The sequence below is a fragment of the Silene latifolia genome, chromosome X (assembly GCF_048544455.1).
Source record: "Silene latifolia isolate original U9 population chromosome X, ASM4854445v1, whole genome shotgun sequence".
Lineage (NCBI taxonomy): Eukaryota > Viridiplantae > Streptophyta > Magnoliopsida > Caryophyllales > Caryophyllaceae > Silene > Silene latifolia.
Window position 1 is genome coordinate 190,510,861 of NC_133537.1, and position 17,644 is coordinate 190,528,504.

Consider the following 17,644-nt stretch of genomic DNA (forward strand, 5'->3'; position numbering starts at 1 on the left):
CGTGATAGATAATAAATTGACATGACCTCTCGCTAAAATAAACAATTGAGACTTAGCCTTACCAAAGAGTAGAAACCATGAAAACCTATTTCGTGAGGGAGTGCGCTCGGCCACACCGGGGTACAAACCTTGTTACGTAGGGGAAGTGGGTGATGAATGTTAATCCACCGAATTCATGTTGATAAGGGATGTATCGGCCACACCGTGCCCAAGTTAATGTGGGTTTGGATCATGGACACATTTATTCGAAATTTGGATTGAACTCAACAAAAGTATTTGATAAGGGATGTATCGGCCCCACCGTGCCCTTGTCGATGTGTTTTGGGCTAAAGATAAATGTTAATGTAATTTTATCGACCAAGAGTTCTAAAAGTAGAATCGATTAAAGAGTTAATCCACCGAGTTATATTGATAAGGGATGTATCGGCCCCACCGTGCCCAAGTTAATATGAATTTGGATCTTGGAATCATTTATCATAGTTGGGTAGAGGTCACTATGTAAATGCTATACTTGTTTACAAGTATTAATATAACGATGGATGTTTTGTTTTCCACTATTCCGTTATCATATTGATCTATTTCTTTACCACAATTCTTATACGATATCATTTCGATTTTGATTCAAATCTCCTTATAACATCGTAACTAAAGACAAATATGAATTTGCTTCTAAAACCTCAAATGAACCATTGCTAAGGATCTCTTGTAAAGAGTATAGATTAAAGTTATTCATTATCAAACAGGTTTTTGATTCTTGACTAACACATCTACTTACAATGGATTGTTTTTCATATACTTAAATGAATTAAGTACATTAAAGCGATAAATTGTTTTGGTAATTAGTTTTGTCAGAATTCGTAATTGACCAAAATAACGCAACCACTTCAATGAAAGTTTTAAGACTAAAACGAACAAATGAAGAATGATCTTCATGAATTCAACTTTGCTTCTCAAAGCAAAGACTCATTGAATTAAGTGGGAGCATTCTCTTAAACCGTTAAGATGAGGACGAGGTTCAAGAAGTAAAGATTATGATGGAATTGATACAAGGTAATGTTAAAGGTAAAGTTGTTGAGAATGACGATACTAAACCTATCAATTCCGACCGATAAAGTTTCCATTGTCTTAAATGTTGGACACAAGAAAGGAAACTAACCCCAAGTTATTGAAGAATCAACAAATTAGTTGTGGGACATCTAATAGGATCTTCTTCTTTAAATGTTTATATGATTGACATAAATTTTGCTAGTACCACTTCGTCAATATTAGAAACCGGTGGTGGTTTACATCGTTGTACTTGATACATAGAATGATTAGAATATGACGACTAGCATCAATGATGTCGAGAGATAGAGTCATTGTGTACTCAATCTAGTTTTCGGGTTTGGAGTGGTACTTAATTGTGACTATTAAGTACATAAACTCTAAATAAGAATATATACTTGTTACGATACAAAAGAGGTTTCACTTTTGTGACCCTATACACCATGATTTGATGTATGGCTAGCCCATCATCAAGGTGATTATATTCTAAACCAAACTAGAATGATATATCATGAAGATGATGCAAGACTCAAATTGGTAACCCAAGATTAAACCTTAATTTCTGGAATGATGAACGCAAAGAGTTATCGAGTACTCTTGAAACCATTAGATTGTTAATGGAATATGCGTATCTTGTATTCAAAGCAAGATGTCTCGTGCCTTTTGGTTGAAAAGGAGATCGAGGTTATAAATCATCAATCCAAAATAGGTTGATCATCATCTTTTACCAACGATTTAAGTTGACACTAGTGTGTTCACTTAATAAGGTAAATAGAGAAATCTTTGAAGAAGTTCAAAAGTTCAAGGAATCACGATTTAGTCGTGATGGGATTATCAAAGTGAAGACTTTGATATAAGCCAAAGGAAATGTGATATAATTTCACAAGTTAATCTCTCTTAACACACATTATGGGACAATGTGTGGTTGGATAAGAAATCAAACGCTATTCGATATGGTTTGGACTTCGATCAAGTTACTTTGAGTTACTTGATCCCTTGGGGATTTTATCATTTTGTCTAAATTATTTTCCACTAAATCATATGAGATATGAAATGGTAAGGGTACCATATTTGTAAGTTTTCACAAGAAACAAATGCTCATTTTTCCCTTTCTATTCTCACGAGTACGACGGGTTTGCGGCTCTTGAAGCTGTCTTTCTAAAATACCAGTTTATTTTTAGAAGACAGAGTGGGAGAAATTATTCAAAGAGCCACAAAGATGTTATGTCGCAAGAAATTATTCAAAGAGCCACAAAGATGTTATGTCGCAAGAAACTGGTCTTTCTTGGCTACATGAGACGTTTTGTGTAAGACATTGTTTCTTCAAAACCTAGGAGGTTAAAATTCGTCACTTGTTAAAAATGATGAATTCATGTTACTTTTAAGAAAGTAAAGAGCTTATAACTTACAAAAAATTGTTTGATTCAAGATTGATTACTTCTGGAAAGTAATGAACATATGACTTACATAAGAGTGATTAAGTCACAACTCAATATAAGGCTTAGAGCCATGAAAATCCGAAATAAAAAGGCTTGATTAGTTGCAAAGGGTTTTGCACAAATTGAAATGCTTAAGTCTATTTGGATCTTCTTAGGGATTGTGTTTCATTATAATGAAATACATAGCAAGTGAATCTAAAACTCACTTCTTCAATTAGAAGGAATGTATTCAATACATATCTTGTGTTTTGAAGATTCTTGCAATCCTAAGATAATGTGAAACTTAAGAGAGGGTCTTAAGTAGGACATCAATGAGTTGGAATCAACATTTTTGGATCATGTAATGAAACATTTCTCGATAAGTCGAGAAGTTGTGTTTATACATGAAGTTTAGTGGGAGTTACGGAAATTTTAATTAGTCCGATATGTGGATGACATATTGATCATTGCGAATGATTTAAGACTTTTGGAGTATTATAATACATCTTGAATATCCAGATTTATGAAGATAAATCCACGTGATATTAGCGTCAATAAGAAGTCTTATGTTGATAAGATTCATGACTAGTTCAATTAAATTGAACATATTTGATTGATTTCATTTGCTTCCGCTGCCGAATCAATTAAAAAGAAATAATGTATAACACTTCATATGCTTTGAGTATGATGAACTGTTTTCAAAATCGAATTTAAGTAATCTTTACCAAGTAAGCTACGAAGATTACCCTTAAGTGCATGCAGAAGCATTAAGGAAGTAAAGCAAAGTGTTTATGATGCAATTTTGTGTAAGGGTGTTACACAAGTGACAATTGACAATTGAGGTTGCGCATGGTTTCCGACAAAACCATAATCAAAACACATTAGGATGGTTAAGATACCATTGTGGCTATGTTAATTAAGAAGTAGATTTTCTAGAATCGTTCTAGACAATAAAGAACAATAAGAGATATTTATAACGGAAATTGAGTACACTTGCAATCATGAGATGTGCAAGAGGATGAGTCCCGCACACTGAGAAAACAGTGGGAGCTACTCTTAGGCTAAGAGGGCCTATGTCTTGATTGGATCTCGACACGTACTCAGAAAGTTTTGTAATGCAAATGTATACATTACAAAGGAAAACAAGTATGTAGTAGGGTTGAGTAAGGTACAAGAAGTTGATAAAACCTACTAACCAAAGCCTTCTCATAGGCTTAACATGATGAGTCATGTCATTTCAATTGAATTGAAATGAACAACTACGTACAAGATCAAATTAGATTATAGAATATGAAATAGTAATCAAGCATTGACTATTCATATGTGATAATCACATTTGTCGTTCGAGTTTTATTTTTAAAACTCTTTTATTATACTTTGTTACATCCAAACGGGTTGTGGAGACAATTGAACCCCGTTAAAGTGAACTCGGATTAACATTGTATTTGCCCATAGTTACTTGTATGAAGTGACGTCTCGAAGTAACTAGAGTGTGATGCGATTGATGGCAAGTTCAAGTGCCATAGAGTCATGTGAGATGACTAGTCGATCACATAGGCAGACTGTTAGGAACATTTTGTCGGGCCTTATGACCGCTTATAGAGTTCTGGCAAATTTATATAGCCTGGTCGTGGCGAGAGAGCGCTATAGTATTCAAATGAGTCGATTCTTTTGACTAAAGACTATTCACCTAAGATGGCTCAGTTTCAGATTAACTTTGATTTGTGTTACTACGACCTTCGTAAATGGGGTCAAATGGGCATATTTTGGGTTATGATGGCTGTGGCTAGTCGAAGGGAATGAGTGCGATAGGAATTGTCCACCCCCTTGTCAGGGTTAAAACAATATCTCAGGGCCACTCGAGGAGTAATGAACTGGAAATGCGTGGCCACGCTCGGAAAGTATCTATGATAGATAAGTCCGGTCAATCAGTTATTCTCCAGATCGAGGAAACCACTCTCGATATGATCACTTGCAAGTACGACCTGAAAGACACCTTGCATTGAGTGGGAGATAGTAATAGGACAAGAGAATTGGTGACACACACTTGTCGAGGACAAGTGGGAGATTGTTGGGAAATGTGTCCTCAACAATAGTGCGATCATGTGATTTAAATATCATTATTAAATCTCATTTTAAAGAATACAATTGGGAAGTAATTTTGTTACTGTCAACTGGTCAACATATATCGGTAATGATTGGCTGACTAGAGTTTGACATTACTGTCGTGTGACGGTGGTGATCAGTTGACCCCCTAGGTCATACCTATAGGGCAATACTCTTAATTGATCATTTAATTAATCGTATAATGTTACGAGTTAATTAAATTACTTGAAAAATTGACGGACGATTTAGGAAGTAATATTTACGTATCAAATTGAAATATGATTAAATGAGATACGGTCTGAGTAATCGAATTGTTTCATTACTCGGATGAAATTGTTGTTTAAAGAAACAATCGGAATTGAATGAATTATTATAAATATGATTTATAAATTGGTAAAATATTTTGGTATAAGTAATTATGAATTACTAAGTCGATTTTTGTATATGACGTATTTTTTATTAATACGTTGATTTTTAATATGATAAAAATACATTGCATTGTTACATGTCATGTAACATGTAACATGTGACAAAATTGACAAATGACAAAATATAAAATGGACTTTCCATTTTATAAGTACCGAAATATTAAGAGGGTTTTTAGTGGAAAAATTGTGTTAATTATTTTAATAAGAGAAAACACAATGATGATCTACCTATGTGTAGCCATGCAAGCCTACATTTCTTGGGTAGAAAAACTAGCCCATGCATTGGGCTCTCCTTCCCTCCCAATCGGTTCCACATAGAAAAGAACAAGAGTTCTTTTACTTAAAATAATTATTATTCACCATATGTATGTGTGGGTGATTATTATTATTCATTCAACCATGTAAAATTATTTTTAGAGAGATAAAAATAATACTCTTCCTCTCCACATCTCCTACCCGGTTTTAGGAGGCTAAACCAAACAATTTTTGGTTCATTTTTCATGAGATTAATATTATACTAGCTCAAATAATATTAATTAGATTAAGAGTTAAGCTTTGGGTATTATTCCTAAGGAGAGATCCTACACTTGGATCTTGTTCTTCCATTAAAGGAAAGCTCAAGAACAAAAGAAAAGGAGATTTCTTTTGTGCCCATTTGAACCGAAATTTCATTGTAAGAAAATGATTTCTTCTCTTTTATTATATTGTTTGCATGCATAAGATCCGTTTTAATTTTATGACAAATTAACTTAGACATATATGAGTATGTTTTTTATGTATATGAATCTACATTTCCTTCAATATAAAGTATATAACATGTTAAAATAGGTTGATAATAATATTGTTCAATTGTTTCTATCACATGTTTGCACCATAATGTTTAATCTTTGTTTAAGGCCTTATTCATAGATTAAGTTTGTTCATTCATTCTAAAAGTCGAGAGGCATGGAATCGAATTAGACAAAGCATGTGTAGTAGGATGACCTAGTCATGGACGAAAGTTTCTCTAGGACCCGGTCTATGGTTGATACTAATGCCGTAAGGTGGGTGTCTCTAAGCCTAAGCAATTGACAATGTTTTTAATACCGAGTTTAACATAATTATATACTTACCTTCGCATGTGTGACCCGACCGCCTTAGACTCCTTTCTATTATATAATTTACATCACAATTTTTATTAGTAATCAAACCAACAACAAACAAACAAAACGAAATCGACCTTGATAAGAATCTTTCCATAGCATTTCACAATGTAATTCTCGTTTTCTTGTATTCGACCCCTATTGCTACATTCATTTGTTGGTTAGGGTAATTATCTTTACATAGGTACACGATAAGCCTATCAAATTTTGGCGCCGTTGCCGGGGAAGCGGTTTTATGACGTTTTGAATTGTTGATTCTTATCTTGTTTTATTTTGTTTTGAGGAACACTTGTTCCTTCAGACCATTACTTATCATTTTCCTCGAAATTGTTGTCTTATGCCCAGGTCCTCTCGTCGTGGAGAATTGCTTTCACCGGATTCCGACCCCGAGAAACCCTTTAGGAGAAGACGACGTTTTTGGAAGGAAGTGAAAGAAGCCACTTCTCCCGACCAAGTTGAAAGTGCTAGAAAGTCTTACTTAGATGATCTAGAAGTTCTTGAAGAGGAGGAGGTTTCTAGTTCATCATCATCTCCACCACCACCACCACTATCTACTACCAAAACGATGGTGAAACTTTCCGATCATTCAAAGCCCACCGCGGCCATGCTTCCGGCCAATATCACCACTACTCAAATTAGCGCGCCGGAATTCGAGATCAAACCAGCTTTCATTAGCCTTGTGGAGAGTAAGAAATTTGGGGAAGTCCTTTGGAGGATCCCAATTTGCATGTGCAAAATTTTTGTGACTATTGCTTCATGATCCGACAAACGGGCGTCACGCAAGCCCAAATAAGGGAGATAATTTTCCCTTTTTATTTGAAAGACAAGGCCAAGCTTTGGATCAATAGCCTTGACCGCACCGCCATGGGAATCACCAATTGGGAGACCTTGGCTCTTGCTTTCTATCAAAAAAATTTTCCACCGGAGAAAACTCAATCTTTGAGGAGCCAAATCACCGGATTTTGTCAACAAGCTCTTGAGAGCTTATATGAAGCTTGGGAGAGGTACAAAGAGCTACAAAGGCAATGCCCACATCATGGGCTAGATGATTGGTTTCTAGCAATCGCATTCTACAATGGATGTTGTGCCGAGTCCCGAAGGATTCTTGATTCCGTCAACAATGGGCGGTTTGATCAAATTGACACCGACCTTGCTCATGCCACAATCGAATCTATGGTGGTCCATGATGCTCAATATATCAATTCCCGCATTGTGCCACTCAAAGGTAAAGAAGAATCCTCCAACAACTCCATCTTGTTAGCTCAAATTGCCTCACTCCAACAACAATTGGCGGAAAAGGATGCTAGAGATTCCGTTCAACAACTCAATGCAATGTCTTCTACAAGTCAAATCATCGTTTGTGATGGTTGCGGAGGTGCGGGTCACTACACCGCTCATTGCCAAGCTCCTATTGAAGAGGTAAATGCCTTTCTAGCTTTAAGACAAAATGCTTATCTACCGGGTACATTCTCAAACACATATAACCCAAATACAAGATTTCACCCGAATATGTCTTATAGAAGCAACAATGTGCTTAATCCTCAACCACAACCCCCACCACAACAAAATGCCTATGTCCCTCAACAACAAAAGTATAATCCTCCACCGGGTTATCAAAATCAACAAAGGCCCCCACAAAACAATTTCCAACAAAATCAATCACCACCACAAAATGGCCAACAAAACAACCAAGAAGGAGGTAAGCTTGAGGGCTTGATAGTCCGAATGCAAAATGAATTGTTGGCTCAAATCCAAAAGAATGAGCAAGCTCAAAATGCCGCAATCAAGATGTTGGAGCAACAAATGGCTCAATTGGCCTCATCTAGCTCCTCAAGGACAACGGGCCAACTACCCCCTCAAGGTGAGCAACCACATGCTACCCTTAATGCTATCTCCTTAAGAAGTGGTACGAAATATGATGGGCCATCCATGCCCAAAGAAGATGAGGATGTACTTGTTGAGTTGGAGATCTCTCCAAATGATAAAGAAAGTGAAGAAATTCCTAAGAAAGTGGATGATCCACTTGTTGTTGAAAAAGTCAAGGAAGTGGAGGATGCTCCTCCAAAGAAAGATGTTGTAGCACGGATTCCGGAAAAAGTCAAAAGTGCAATTTCCTCATAGATTGGCAAAGCATCAAAAGAATTCTCAATTCGGTAAATTCAGGAAGTTGTGAAGAATATTCAGGTAACCGTTCCTTTTACCGAATTAATCACTCAAATTCCATCTTACACTAAGTTCATGAAAGACATTTTAACTAAGAAGAGGACTTTTGTTGAGGTTGAAACAATAGCTCTCACCGCCGAGGTGAGTGCTCTTTTGCAAAACAATTCCCCTCCTAAGTTAAAAGATCTTGGTAGCTTTTCTATTCCATGCACTATTGGCACCTACCAAATTGATAAAGCTTTATGTGATTTAGGTGCTAGTGTGAGTTTAATACCTTACTCAATTTGTGCTAAGCTTAATATGGGAGTCTTAAAATGTACTAGTGTCACGTTGCAAATGGCGGACCGTTCTATAAAACGCCCTTTGAGAGTTTTGGAAGATGTTCCCGTTAAGATTGGTAAGTTTTTCATTCCGGTTGATTTTATTGTTGTTGACATTACCGAAGATGCCCAAATCCCAATCATTGGTAAGACCCTTTTTACATACCGCGGGTGCGGTAATTGATGTCAAGAATGGTAAAATTACATTGGAAGTAGGTGACGATAAGGTCACATATAATTTGAACCAAGCCATGAAGAGTCCTATGATAGAAGAGTCTTGTTATTCTATTGACATTTTGGATTTTGTTGACATTGTGATAGAAGACTCTACACCCTCGATCTTTGTCTAAAGATCCCTTGGAGGCACTCTTGGTATTGGAATCATTTACAGATGATGATGAGAATGGGAAAGAGGATATTGATGCTTTGGAGAAAGAATTGGATGGATAGGAGCTATCAATGGAGGAAAGCTCACATTTTATAGGCTTGGTTGCTACACCACAAGAACTTATGGTACAAAAACCCGAGCTTAAACCCCTTCCTACCAATTTGAGGTATGCTTTTCTTGATGATAAGGAGATGTGTCCGGTAATCATTAGTGCTACATTAGATGAGAGTCAATTGGCTAAATTGCTTCATGTCCTAAGGTCTCACAAGAAATGTAACACCCCGGTTTATAAAAGAAGTCCTCGTCAAGACATTCCCTAATAAAACGGACTGTTACCATCTCGGTTTCCCGAGGTAGTGAATAACAAATTAAACTCCAAGGCAATTTATATAATAATTTAACTTAATTATTACAAATCCTCTTTTCAAATTAAATTACAAGAACTGACATAAATAAAAGTGAAGTCTTCTAGATGACTAGTTACTAAGTCGTCTGATCCAGTGTCTCACGCCCATCCACTCTCTCCGTCCTATCTCTTAAACCTGTCAAGTCTGCTCCCCATAAAACGGTTCATCACAGGTGTTCACGAATACACAGGGTCAACCACGAGGTTGAGTAGGGAAAACAATAAAACAATAAAATATGATATGCATGATACTCCGTCACCTCCATCTCCGTCTCAACTCATCACACTCATCTCATACCCCGGAACGCCCAGCCATACCGATCCCCGGTAGACTATATATCGACCGAAGTCGATCTGCCAGCTCAACAGCTGAGGACACCAGGGCAAGTCCTGCAGAACCCGCCTGGGCCTTATCACAACATCACATCGTATCTCATCATCGTCACCACCACATCATCCTCCAACTCCAATGCATATGAAATGCTCAACAAAAATTAATGCAATGCAATATGTAAATAAATCACTAAACTGATAAATCATAAAGTCATGCCAGTTACCCGATGTTGTGATATCATACTCAATACGATCAAATCAGTCAATCACCTTTCCGAATATAAATGATAATGTAAATCAACAACCAGAAATCCAGTCAACACAATTCGATCAATAACGATAATAGGACAAGTGTATTTCCCTACCTCAAAGTGCCAGCAAATCCAATTAACCAGTTAAGCAGTCCAGAAATAAAGCAACGAATCTGATTATCGATCCTTCACGAATCCGTCACCTAAAACAATTATAATATTTATAATTACTAACTACTAAATATAGACATTTCCCGAAATAGAAGCTTTCCCGAAATAAAATCCCGACACCAAACTTATGCCCAATTGGTAACTAAAATAACCCGATTAATGTTTGACTCAACTTCCCAATATAAGAAGTTACTAAAGTAGAATTTCTTAAAATGGAAACTTTCCCGATATAGTAACTTTTCTCTTTTAACAAACCCGACTCAAAAATCCGTCTTTAATTAATTACTTATTATTAATTATTATTTTATTTTAAATAACCCGGACCTTAGATCAAAACGATAATTAAAGGATTAAACGTCATATGCGACTTTAATAAAAACCCGAATCGATTATTTGAATAACTCAACACCCGACTCAAAACCCGTTTTTAATTATATTAAATAATTCGGGAATTAAATTAACTAAATCATTTAAAAGACTCGGGAATTAAATTAATTAATTAATAATACGATAACTTAATGAATTCTAATGATTAAACAATGACAAAAACCCGATTCAAAAACAAACACAACCCGTCTTCAACACTACCCATACTTCACTCTCGCCACACCCTTAAACCGCCACCTGACCACCCCGACAACCACCGCACCTGACCCCCACTTCGTCCCCACCACCAGCAACCACCACCAGCCTGGTCGACTGCCGCCGGCGAGTCGAACCAGAGCTGGCAACTGGCGTGGTTCATCACCGTGCCTCACCAACGCCTCTGCTCCTCGCCAAACCACCACCGCAGCCAACAACTGCCCACTGCCCAACAACCGCCATTCAACTCGCCGCTAAGCAGTGCACCCAGACACAGTGGCACCACCGTCTCGACCTCCCCCTAGTCCACGGTGGTGCCACCCCAACCTAGCCACTCTAAACCGCCTGAAAAACCCATGCTTAAACCGTTTACTACCCCCCATGTCGATGCCGCCTTGCACAGCCACAAACACCACCTATAACCACCCTAACCACCACCAATACACTCGTCCCTTACCACCCATTACCCCTACCCTGCTAACAATCACCAGCAACACCTCCCCTAGTCACGAAATAACAACCAAAACCCGACAGAAAAACCAAAAACAGAGGGAAGGTTGAACTAATACCTTTTTCCGCCACCACACAGCCACCATGGCCACCCACGGCCGTCGACAAATGCTCCTAGCCCTTCCTTGCTGCGCCGCAAACACCCCAAGCTCACTCTCTCTCTCTCGTTTTGCGTGAAAGCCGAGATTGAAGTTGGTGAAGTGAGGGAGGCGGGTTGATGGGATCTGAGAGGAGGGAGGCGGGTTAGGGACTGTTAGGGTTAGGGTTAAGGCACTATTAGGGTTAGGGTTTAGGGTTAAGGGTTAAATGGGCTTTAGGATTTAATGGGCTGAACATATATTGGGCCAATCTTAAATGGGTCAGCTCACAATTCGTATTTCTTATAAACCCGTCACAATTAACTTATATCGGTACCACGCGAGTTAATTAAAATAGTTTACGTAATCATCGACTCAATAATTAACCCAATATAATTAGTAATATAAAATGTATAATAATTAATAATATATAATAATATCCATTTAATTTATTATATAAAAATACGGGGTATTACAGTCTTCCCCCCTTAAAATGAACTTCGTCCCGAAGTTCGCTCCCGTACCCAAACCTCAGAAGGGTATTGCATATCGTCCATACGGACGTCACGCATTTCTAACACGGTTAACACACACTTGACACATCAATTAAACATGACAGACACGGAATGTTACATTCTGCCCTCCTAAATATAAACTTCGTCCCGAAGTTTAACTCGTCTTTACTTAACCCAACTAACTACGACTAATAACTACCTGCGAACACAAATGTATAACACTATATAATCATCTGAGAACACCGTCATCTTCCATCTAAATTCCGATCTCAAACTCAAGTAACTCAATAATCATGGTCTTACTGGACCGCAAATGTAACTCGGCACAAAGGCCCCACAATTCAAACTCAATACCAGTAGTTTAATCACACTCTCCTTTTTCACATCAACCAACTAACCGAAGTAGGAACAGAACATATGGAACTCATTTGTATAGGTACCCCACAACTAAACATCAACTTGGTCAACTATAATCTACAAACAAGTGCAAATTAAGCATCAAGATTTTACAATCCTATCCAACTAAAAACATGGTTACGTCCTCGTAACCTTCATTATTATAACTAAGGTTCTCAAACTACTGCTAACAACTGAAAGAGGATAAAAGATTCCCAACTCTCGCTTAAGTTAACTAATCCTTTGCCAAAGACAATTAATATACCATGTTAACACATAACTCACTTAAATCACCACATTACGTTTCCCGTGTTGACATTCGTAATTAACCACAACCCATCAATTCGCTACATGAACGAACAACATGACTAAATTATCCCACTACTTATGACTCCGTTCTAGTTTCATTCCTCCAGATTAGCAATTATCATGGAACCATACCACCAAACACTGGCTGGAAATCTCATTCCGAATCTATACTCACACGACAACATTTAACTTCATTTTCAAAACTTTTACTTTCATACTGGACGGTGAATAATTTCCTTAACATAATCTTATAACAGAGCCGTCCATAGAATCCATTTACAGCTTACTACGAAACTCATAATCAGATAGACTTAATTCAATTCCTTTAAACAAAACGAGCTTAGGTGTCGACTCATATATTGTAATTTACAGGTTCATCTTATTCATTTCAGTCCTATCTTTACTAATGAACGACTATTACCTCAACATCAGGATTTTAGTTGCACTTCTTTACTCAGTTATATTCACGGCTCAATTAAACGTAATTATAACAACTATCATTTAAACCAACGTGTATCATGTGAATCATTAAAGGGTTATCCCATTATAATTGCCAATATAATTATCATAACCAATCTTTATTAAAATATAATTGATAGTAACGACTCGAGAATATAGATATGTCAAATGTCGTGTTACAATTGCAAAAATCACTTTAGCATTTTATGTCAATATAACAACGAATATATCCAATAAGAAACAACAACACTGTTTATTATCGTGTTATAGGTTTTAGGTTCAATTGAAATAATTTAATGCAATGAAAGTAATAAGGCACACAACTCACATGAAAGTCTTTAAAACTCAGATGACATCTTACATGGGTGGACATTTAGACACGATCATTACTACCATCCAGGTGTAAACATTTAAACAGAATTATTATAAATATTCATGCGAGTATATTAGAACAATCAAATTAACTTTTAGTGCCATCAACTTTACCAAGATACGACGATATAGTTTTATATTCATATATATCCGACCACTATGCAATTATGATGAACACACCAAAGATATTCCAACATGCCAAACGTATATAAAATATGCAAACAACTGGACTCGTATAAAATATTTCACCCCTTGATTAGAAATCGATTTAAGCTTATTCAATTTTTTTTTTTTTTTTTTTTTTTTTTTTTTTTACTCATACTATCATGCCAACAATGTTATTAACTAAGTTTTAAATTTTTGTCACTTGTTAAGATACATAATTACTGAACATGCGTGCTACTATCGCCATAAGAAACATTATAAATTCTTATTACTAAAGCTCGTGAATTAACCAAACAATTGTATGAAATTTTAACATAGAACGCACATTTTAAATGTTTTGATTTACGTTGTACCTTCCAAAAATCACGAATAAATAACTGTTGGATTAAAACTTGATTCATATTACTTTTATAAAACATGGTGAGTTCAAAACACAGGGAAAAAGAATTAGGTTTATAGCACAAGAATTCCATTTTTTTTTTTTTTTTTTTTTAAAGAATTTTACAACTCAGTTGGTCTAAACAAACATGTGACAGCTATTGGTCCAAACTTGGGTCAGTTTGCAAAATCTACCGTTTAATATAAAGACATCAAGAATTTTCGTGGCTTATTAATTTGAAAACATATGTGAATTTTATGATCGGTGGAGTTGGAATTATGCGAAAATTATTAATACAATTTAAATGAGGATTTTTACAAAATCGTTGGACAAAACATCACTGTGCAGAAACTTCCTGACCACAGCCCACCAACATATTTATTACTCCTAATCCGTATATCTTATAAGCATGAAACCAACGTCAAATGAACACTAACTCACGAGGCTACCTCTCATAAAATTTTCATCCGTAGGCAATAAACAGAGAAGAAGTGGTAGTAAGGTCAATTAAAGGGTAACACCAACCAGAACGAGTTTTATCACTAAGTTATTCATTTTCTATGTTCCAATTCTTATAACTATACTATCGATACTAATCCATCCTAACTTAAATCTCACACTGTACAATTCGTAACATCTACCCCATAGAATCCCTTCGCATCTCGATCTACTCATTATATCTAAATCACGATTGCGATGACTAAAGATATGAAATTCTATCGTGTTTCTTATTACTAACACAATACTATACTAGCATGGCTTTGGGGTCACATAACCGCATATTACTAGACCTAATAGTACTATCAGCACATCATTCATACAAAATACTTACCGTAGCGTTGTCCTGCATAATGGTTAGATTATATGGGTCTCAAAGTATACATCAACTCGATTATGCAATAATCAATGTATCAATCAATTAATACTTAGGCAATGATATATGAATTTCAGGTTCAACCTTAGGCAACTTTTCTACCCTTTCTCTCGTATACACTCATGGTTTCCGGTTCAACTGAGAGGACCACTGGTTCGGTGTGAGGGGGCCCCTAACTCATACCTTACCTTAGTGTGCTCCTAACAGTTCTATCCCGGGTTCATTTTATTTAGACACATCCTATGTTCATTGGGCTCATTGGTTTAGGCCTGAGGATCGTTCGCTCTGATACCACTTTGTAACACCCCGGTTTATAAAAGAAGTCCTCGTCAAGACATTCCCTAATAAAACGGACTGTTACCATCTCGGTTTCCCGAGGTAGTGAATAACAAATTAAACTCCAAGGCAATTTATATAATAATTTAACTTAATTATTACAAATCCTCTTTTCAAATTAAATTACAAGAACTGACATAAATAAAAGTGAAGTCTTCTAGATGACTAGTTACTAAGTCGTCTGATCCAGTGTCTCACGCCCATCCAGCTCCCGTCCTATCTCTTAAACCTGTCAAGTCTGCTCCCCATAAAACGGTTCATCACAGGTGTTCACGAATACACAGGGTCAACCACGAGGTTGAGCAGGGAAAACAATAAAACAATAAAATATGATATGCATGATACTCCGTCACCTCCATCTCCGTCTCAACTCATCACACTCATCTCATACCCCGGAACGCCCAGCCATACCGATCCCCGGTAGACTATATATCGACCGAAGTCGATCTGCCAGCTCAACAGCTGAGGACACCAGGGCAAGTCCTGCAGAACCCGCCTGGGCCTTATCACAACATCACATCGTATCTCATCATCGTCACCACCACATCATCCTCCAACTCCAATGCATATGAAATGCTCAACAGTAATTAATGCAATGCAATATGTAAATAAATCACTAAACTGATAAATCATAAAGTCATGCCAGTTACCCGATGTTGTGATATCATACTCAATACGATCAAATCAGTCAATCACCTTTCCGAATATAAATGATAATGTAAATCAACAACCAGAAATCCAGTCAACACAATTCGATCAATAACGATAATAGGACAAGTGTATTTCCCTACCTCAAAGTGCCAGCAAATCCAATTAACCAGTTAAGCAGTCCAGAAATAAAGCAACGAATCTGATTATCGATCCTTCACGAATCCGTCACCTAAAACAATTATAATATTTATAATTACTAACTACTAAATATAGACATTTCCCGAAATAGAAGCTTTCCCGAAATAAAATCCCGACACCAAACTTATGCCCAATTGGTAACTAAAATAACCCGATTAATGTTTGACTCAACTTCCCAATATAAGAAGTTACTAAAGTAGAATTTCTTAAAATGGAAACTTTCCCGATATAGTAACTTTTCTCTTTTAACAAACCCGACTCAAAAATCCGTCTTTAATTAATTACTTATTATTAATTATTATTTTATTTTAAATAACCCGGACCTTAGATCAAAACGATAATTAAAGGATTAAACGTCATATGCGACTTTAATAAAAACCCGAATCGATTATTTGAATAACGAAACACCCGACTCAAAACCCGTTTTTAATTATATTAAATAATTCGGGAATTAAATTAACTAAATCATTTAAAAGACTCGGGAATTAAATTAATTAATTAATAATACGATAACTTAATGAATTCTAATGATTAAACAATGACAAAAACCCGATTCAAAAACAAACACAACCCGTCTTCAACACTACCCATACTTCACTCTCGCCACACCCTTAAACCGCCACCCCGACCACCCCGACAACCACCGCACTTTGACCCCACTTCGTCCCCACCACCAGCAACCACCACCAGCCTGGTCGACTGCCGCCGGCGAGTCGAACCAGAGCTGGCAACTGGCGTGGTTCATCACCGTGCCTCACCAACGCCTCTGCTCCTCGCCAAACCACCACCGCAGCCAACAACTGCCCACTGCCCAACAACCGCCATTCAACTCGCCGCTAAGCAGTGCACCCAGACACAGTGGCACCACCGTCTCGACCTCCCCCTAGTCCACGGTGGTGCCACCCCAACCTAGCCACTCTAAACCGCCTGAAAAACCCATGCTTAAACCGTTTACTACCCCCCATGTCGATGCCGCCTTGCACAGCCACAAACACCACCTATAACCACCCTAACCACCACCAATACACTCGTCCCTTACCACCCATTACCCCTACCCTGCTAACAACCACCAGCAACACCTCCCCTAGTCACGAAATAACAACCAAAACCCGACAGAAAAACCAAAAACAGAGGGAAGGTTGAACTAATACCTTTTTCCGCCACCACACAGCCACCATGGCCACCCACGGCCGTCGACAAATGCTCCTAGCCCTTCCTTGCTGCGCCGCAAACACCCCAAGCTCACTCTCTCTCTCTCGTTTTGCGTGAAAGCCGAGATTGAAGTTGGTGAAGTGAGGGAGGCGGGTTGATGGGATCTGAGAGGAGGGAGGCGGGTTAGGGACTGTTAGGGTTAGGGTTAAGGCACTATTAGGGTTAGGGTTTAGGGTTAAGGGTTAAATGGGCTTTAGGATTTAATGGGCTGAACATATATTGGGCCAATCTTAAATGGGTCAGCTCACAATTCGTATTTCTTATAAACCCGTCACAATTAACTTATATCGGTACCACGCGAGTTAATTAAAATAGTTTACGTAATCATCGACTCAATAATTAACCCAATATAATTAGTAATATAAAATGTATAATAATTAATAATATATAATATCCATTTAATTTATTATATAAAAATACGGGGTATTACAAGAAAGCC

The 17,644-nt window shown here is 37.2% G+C and overlaps 1 non-coding gene across 1 annotated transcript; it reads right to left on the reverse strand.

The window, feature by feature from the left end:
* Positions 1 to 7,072: 7,072 nt before the first annotated feature.
* On the reverse strand, positions 7,073 to 7,181 carry LOC141624598 (small nucleolar RNA R71). The gene has a single exon (XR_012534404.1). It is a non-coding gene; the product is annotated as a small nucleolar RNA R71 (small nucleolar RNA).
* Positions 7,182 to 17,644: the final 10,463 nt, after the last annotated feature.